This window comes from Oncorhynchus clarkii, chromosome 3 (assembly GCF_045791955.1).
Source record: "Oncorhynchus clarkii lewisi isolate Uvic-CL-2024 chromosome 3, UVic_Ocla_1.0, whole genome shotgun sequence".
Taxonomy (NCBI): Eukaryota; Metazoa; Chordata; class Actinopteri; order Salmoniformes; family Salmonidae; genus Oncorhynchus; species Oncorhynchus clarkii.
The window spans coordinates 19,212,837-19,220,467 of record NC_092149.1 but is presented as its reverse complement, the minus strand read 5'-3'; the positions used below and the strand labels follow the sequence as shown (position 1 = coordinate 19,220,467).

Below are 7,631 nucleotides of genomic sequence, written 5' to 3'. Positions count from 1 at the left end.
GCAAGGAGGCCCATAAACCTGACTCAGTTACACCAGCTCTGTCAGGAGGAATGGACCAAAATTCACCCAACTTATTGTGGGAAGCTTGTGGAAGGCTACCCAAAACATTTGACCCAAGTTAAACAATTTAAAGACAATGCTACCAAACACTAATTGAGTGTATGTAAAATTCTAAATCACTGGGAAAGAAATAAAAGCTGAAATAAATCCTTCTCTACTATTATTCTGACATTTCCCATTCTTAAAATAAAGTGGTGATCCTAACTGACCTAAGACAGGGGATTTCTACTGGGATTAAATGTCAGGAATTGTGAAAAACTGAGTTTAGATGTATTTGGGTAAGGTGTATGTAAATTTCCGACTTCAACTGTATGTGAGTTCATCAAAATGTGATATGTTTTCGAATTCTTTGTGGGTCTGTGTAATCTGAGGAAGATTTGTCTCTAATATGGTCATAAATCTCGCAGCAGGTTAGGAAGTGCAGCTCAGTTTCCACCTCATTTTGTGGACAGTGTGCACATAGCCTGTCTTCTCTTGAGAGCCAGGTCTGCCTATGAGGACCTTTCTCAATAGCAAGGCCATGCTCACTGATTCTGTACATAGTTAAAGCTTTCCTTAAGTTTGAGTCAGTCACAGTAGTCAGGTATTCTGACACTGTGTACTCTCTGTTTAGAGACAAATAGCATTTGTTTGCTCTGTTTTTGTGTTAATTATTTCCAATCTGTCAAGTAATTCTCTATCTCTCTCTCTCACTCACACTCACTCACTCACTCAGTTAACTCTCTCACTCAGTTAACTCTCTCACTCAGTTAACTCTCTCGCACAATGTGAATAGTTTTCTTCTGGAAAAGTTTTTCTTTCCTGTGAGAAAGATGTGTAGGTGTGTTTCTTGACACCTACCCTTAGACCTTCTATTATCTGTGATCTAAATAATGTGATGAACAGACCACCTTGTGGTTAACCCCAACAACAGGAGTGTTTGATGATGACTAACTAAGGGAGATGCAAGGTGGCCACCAACACCTCCATCACTTCAAATGGAATGCCTACAGCACTTCATAATGGTATTTGTGTTACTTCTGTTTCAAACAGGCAACACGCACATCCAGAAAGGCTTTTCAGAAAGTTACATTTTGGATCAATTGGATCAATCAAATCACATGATCAGTTATCTTCTCTGCTGAAAAAAAGTTGTCCTTTAAAAAAAAACATTTCTAAATGCAGCTTATCTTGTGTGGACCTATAGAGGAGGATTAGGCAGGGAACCCCACATAAAGGCTTTGACACTAAAGTTGACATGGTTTCCCCCCGTGTGTGTCATCGTTGCTCTTTCTGTCTCGGAAAGCAGTTGAGCTGATATGCAAAAACAGGTGTTAGGGGTGAAGGAGTAGGGGTGAAAGGGAAACCACTGGACCATTCAGATGGTTGAGTGTCCCTCTCACCCCCCCACCCACTCTCTTAGTAAAATTGAAGAAATATCCGGCATAGTACAGAACGAATGATTGGTCAAGACTCTCCATACTATAGTATGTCTTCTCAACACAATGGAGGTTCATTTAAAGGGCCAATGCAGATGTTTTTATATCAATATCAAATCCTTTCTGGGTAACAATTAAGTACCTTACTGTAATAGTTTTCAATTAAAATGGTCAAAAAGAATATACAAGATTTCTCAAACAAGAATTTTGCTAAGACTGTCTGGGAGTGGTCTGAATGGGGAGAGGAAAAATAGCTGTTATTGGCAGAGAAGTTTGGAACTCTCGTTGTGATTGATCTATTAAGTCATTTACCACCTGGTGATGTCACCAGCCAAGCCGAAACTCCGCCCATGCAAAACCTGCTTGTTAGGTCCTGTGTAGATTGTATTTTCAACCAGCAAATATCAGGAAATAACACTGATCAAATGTATTCACACTTTTACAGTGTTAGTTTCATCAGCTGTATAATATGATACAAAATATAGGAAAACTGAATTGTGACTGAACTGGTCCTTTAATCAACATAAATATATTTGAAAAACAGAGCCTTAAATTTCCACGCTTCACTACTGTATAACGTACTACTAAAGATGATGCATGCATTGTAAAGAGTGCAAGGTCTGACCATTGACCCCACAGTAGAAGCCTACACGCCTATATCATTAATGATAATAGTTTTCACATTATCCATCTCACACGCACATGAAATACTGCACCATCAGGCTAATGCATGTGCTATTTCAGGTAGACAGGTTGTAGTTGGGTTCTATGTTGTTACAGCATCTCCGGCGTTCAACATCCTGTCAAAGCTAAACAAAGTGCAAATGGTTCTCTGAGCACTGTACTTCAGCCCAATACAACATTTCATTAACCTGCGACTGTGATGTGGGTGGGAAAAAATGAATAAATATTTGTGCCTTTTAGGATAAGATCAAAAATATGATTAAAGAGATTACTCTGGCATAACCTGTGCATAGCTACATTTCAAACTGTCAGTCTCAGCCTAACACATTATTTTGAAATGAGATAATCAACCAAGATCAATAGTATAGCCAGTTCAACTCTGTATACTGTAGCAACCAATCATATCTCACGGATGCTCCCATGACAGACCAATCAGGGCCAGATGAGGTTAAGAGGAGGGACTGAGAAGAGAGAAGAGGTAACCACCCTTTCCCTTACCTAAACGGACACCCAGCCAACCCTGTCATTCAACAGCCAGGCCACAATGTGTGTAGGGTCGACACTCTCCACAGTGGGTGGGTTGAGTCACTCGTGAACTGGTGAGTCTCTCCATCACACTGAACACCTCTGCTTTACTTCACTTTTCGTCCCTGCATGGTCTCTCAAGCCAATTTTTTACAAATTCTCTCTTTCTCTAACTCTTTCTCTTCACTATCTCCTCTCTGTTGATCCTGTCATCTCGCTGGTGTCTCTGTGGTTTTTAGCTTCAAAAGGTTCCTCACATGCAACTCCAGCCTTTACATGTGAATAGAGGAGAGGCCCTCTGGTTTTTCATGTGTTGTCAGAGGATGTTGAAGTTGTGTCAGTGCACACTAGGTTTTCCCCTTAGCTTTATGGGCTATTGAGGACATGTCGATTTGCTTGTGGTAATATTGAGGCCTGCATACTGTAGGGCTAATGTCTGTCTGTAGCCCGCTACTGTATGTGTGATATTCAGTAATCATATCGCCATCAGTACCTGATGGTACTGTCCTGTATGCGTATAACCAGGGAAGATCTACTCATTCAACTTTGTGGATCGATTAGTTTGTATGGATGGTTGCATTGATGGTGGATCAAGCTGTTGTTAAAGGTTCTGCATGTAACATTTCTACCTGCAATAGTCCTAGATGTCAATAATAATAATAATGCATTTTACTTCATTTTACTATAAACACATGTCAGTATCAGTAAAGGAACATACAGTCGTGACTCAAATTATTGGCACCCTGATAAAGATTAGCAAAAAAGACTGAATAAAATAAATACAAGCTATGCTGCAAAGATTTTAAAATGTTATTATTTTTACTAATACAATTGCTCAGAAAAAAATATATTTTGTCTAATATTTTCTTCCTCAAAAAGATAGGGGTCATAATGATTGGCACCCCTGTTTTCAATACTCCGGTACCCTCCCTTTGTGAGGACAACGGCTCTGAGTGTTTTTCTAAAATGTTAGAAGAGATTGGAGAACACATTGGGAGGGATCTTAGACTACTCCTCCATACGGAATCTTTCCAGATCATTGATATCCTTTGTCTGTGCTTATGGCCCTCTTCAATTCTAACCACAAGTCCGGAGACAGAGATGGTCATTGCAATATGTTGATTTTGTGGTCAATTAACTATTTCTATGTGGAATGTTATGTGTGCTTGGAGTTACTGTGCTATGGCCAGATGACATGAAAGTAGACATGTCTGGCCACGCAAGAAGGATGTGATAAACAGAAAAGAACCGCATACCTACTGTAAAATATGGAGGTGGATCTTTGATGTTATGGGGCTGTTTGGCTTCCACTGGTCCTGGGGCCCTTGTTAAGGTCAATGGCATCATGGAATTTACCCAGTACCACGACATTTTAGACTAAATACAGGTTGCATCTGACAGGAGGTTGAAACTTGGCCAGAAGTGGATCTTCCAGCAAGACAATAACTCCAATCGCACATTTAAATTCCACAAAGAAATGGTTAATTGACCACAAAATCAGCATTTTTCAATGGCTCTCTCAGTCTCTGGACTTGAACCCCATTGAAAACCTGTGGTTTGAATTGAAGAGGGCACTCACTCCATTAGCACAGATGAAGAATATCAATGATCTGGAAAGATTCTGTATGTAGGAGTTGTCTAAGATTCATCCTAATGTGTTCTCCAATCTCATAAAACATTTCAGAAAAAGGCACAGTGCCGTTATCCTCACAAAGGGAGGGTACACAAAGGGAGGGTGCTGGACTATTGAAAACCGAGGAGCCAATAATTGTGACCCTTATCTTTTTAAGAAGAAAAAAAGTATTGTTAAAAAAAATATCTTTCTGTGAGCAAAATTGTATTAGTAGAAAATTATTGGATTTCCCCTTTTTTCAGCATACAATATAGCTTAGAATTTGTATTATGTATTTTATACAGTATTTTCTGCTCATCTTTATCAATAATTTCTGTCGTGACTTGATGTCCTACTGGTGGAAATAATAGAATATAATTTTTTTAAATGCACTCATACAATTCTCTAATATACAGTAAATAGTCAAATTAATGTCAGTAAAGACATTCTATAAATGTTCACCCTATAAAGTATTACTGTACCAATAAAAATAGGGATGAAATGATGCTGGAATACATTGTACGATAACTGCTAATCTGCAGTTTCACTTACGCATGAACTTCATTGTCATTTTCGAGAAGGGTGTTCAATTTAATTTAATTCAATTAATTAACTTAAAGCAGTTGCTTCTCAACAATAAGAAATTCCAAAATGTGATTGTGGGATCCCTCATGATGCATACAGAAAGATTAGCAACAACATTTAAATCCGAATATGATGATTTCTATGATCTGTTGTGTCCCCACCACCAATACCCAGCGTTATTGAGCCTTGAATGATTGGCCTTTGTATGTTTGTGCCTTGGCAAGGACATGCACATTTGTGGACAATGTGAATCCATCATCTGGTGCATAAATACGATATAGGGGGGCAACACAGAGCCGTGGTATATGGCAGCCCCCCGCACCTTTCTGATTCAGAGGTTGGGTTAAATGTGAAAGACACATTTTTGTAGAATGCATTCAGTTGTACAACTGACTAGGTATCCCCCTTTCCCTTTATTGGCCATACACCATAAACCCCTGAGGTGCCTTATTGCTATTATAAACTGGTTACAAACATAATTAGAACAGTCAAAATAAATGCTTTGTCATACCTGTGGTATACGGTCTCATATACCATGGCTTTCAGCCAATCAGCATTCAGGGCTCGAACTACCCAGTTTATAATATGATATAATCTATAATAATACAGAGGCCAAACAGAGGCATCATATAACAGTTGTCCATGGCCATCAGTATACTCTAGTTGTTAGTTTTCATTTTTGTATTTTCACTCTGGGGTCTATAGACCCATTCAGCAAACAAATCACATTTTGTGTGTTTGGTAAGCAAATAAAGGAATGTATTACTTAAAATATTGAGTTCATACTTTTGAGAGTGGAACTGACACTTTGTTTGACTATGTGTGTGTTGGAAAGAGATTAAGCATCCATTACAGTAACGATGATATTAAATTGCTGCCATTTCAGTACCGGTATGTCTACTTTCGATCTTATCGACTGTCGCCGTCGGCGGATAGAAATGGAGTCACTGTACTGAGCAGAGGTTACTGTACCAAAGTGCTCCATGGGAAAGTTCTCTCAGAGACAGGTCAGCTGGAGGAGCAGGATAGAGGATACACAACCACACATCACACACATAACTGACCACTTGGATTTTTTAAGGAAGGGGGTTTTAATGAGTTCAAAAATAAAGTAAGTTTTAACCTGTTTTGCAGTGGTTTAAGTAAAAATACTTTAAAGTATTACTTGAGTAAATTTTTTCAGTATCTGTACTTTACTATTTATATTTATTACTTTTACTTTTACTCCACTACATTCCTTAAGAAAATATGTACATTTTACTCCCATACATTTTCTCTGACACAGAAAAGTACTCATTATATTTCGAATGCTCAGGCAGGACAGCTACAGTGGGGCAAAAAAGTATTTAGTCAGCCACCAATTGTGCAAGTTCTCCCACTTAAAAAGATGAGAGAGGCCTGTAATTTTCATCATAGGTACACTACTTATTTTCCACCATAATTTGCAAATAAATTCATAAAAAATTCTACAATGTGATTTTCTGGATTTTTTTCTCATTTTGTCTGTCATAGTTGAAGTGTACATATGATGAAAATTACAGGCCTCTCTCATCTTTTTAAGTGGGAGAACTTGCACAATTGGTGGCTGACTAAATAATTTTTTGCCCCACTGTATATGGTCCAATTCACGCATCTATTAATATAACACGTTGTCATCCCTACTGCCTCTGATCTGGCTGACTAAATGCAACTACTGCGTTTGTAAATGATGTCTGCGTGTTGGAGAGTGCCGCTGGCTGTCCATAAATTAGAAAACCAAGAAATTCTTGCCACCTGGTTTGCTTTATATAAGGAATTTGATGTAAAGCATTTTGTTGTACTTTTTACTTATAGCAATTTAGTACTTTTTCCACCATTGTAATTAAGTACATTTAAAACCAGATACTTTTAGACTTTTATTCAAGTAGTATTTTACTGGATGACTTTCACTTTTACTTTAGTCATATTCTATTAAGGTATCTTTACTTTTACCAAAGTATGACAATTGAGTACTTTTTCCAGCACTGCTGTTTAGTAGGATTGTGCACAATATAGCACAGAACTGCGGTTAATCCACTGTAAATTGACGTGACCCGTTTCTTTTCGACACAATCCTGTCATATCAAGACTCACTACTGCATGTTCCAATAGCACAATTTGATTTATACCACATACAGCACACTGTTACAACTGTAGATGCCTATCTAAACCAAATTACAGTACACTATAGGTTGTTGTTGATCAAACAAACTTGTCGTCTGTCTGTGAAGCCTGTGTGTACTGGCATTAGTCATAGTGTCATATTCTGAGGAGGTTTGTGGCTTCTGAGCGTATACCTGAGAGATTCATTTCAAAGCTGACATGAAACATAACATTTCCACACGTCAACCAGACATAAAGCCTCCGCCACTTATTTTTACAACAGAGGTCAGATATAAGACGTGCTAAAAACATCTGTGAAATATGCTGTACTTCATCAACCACAGAATTGACATAGACCTTTTAAGCCACAGATTGCCACACAAGGACTTCAGGGGAAATAGATTTAAAGATAATATCATAAATGGATATAATTTATTACGACATGTTCTTGAGATGAATTTCACTTCATGCTGCAGACTATGAAATGTCACTCAATATTTATTGATATGTAACATGATCGACATATCAATTGCTCCTGTAATGTTGAACTTTTTCTTGTCATTCTTGCATTGTGTCAGTCCCTTTCGGGCTATGAATTTCCAAAACCCTAGTAACCAACAGCACGT

General features: G+C 38.1%; 1 protein-coding gene across 1 annotated transcript in view; it reads left to right on the top strand.

Annotated features, from left to right (window-relative positions):
• The first annotated feature begins 2,687 nt into the window (after window positions 1-2,687).
• LOC139405801 (zinc finger and BTB domain-containing protein 16-like) overlaps window positions 2,688-7,631 on the top strand; it is a 12,307-nt gene continuing 7,363 nt past the window's right edge. Inside the window, exon 1 of the mRNA XM_071148227.1 lies at window positions 2,688-2,761. The gene's annotated coding sequence lies outside the window, so the exon portion shown is untranslated. The remainder of the gene's footprint in view (window positions 2,762-7,631) is intronic.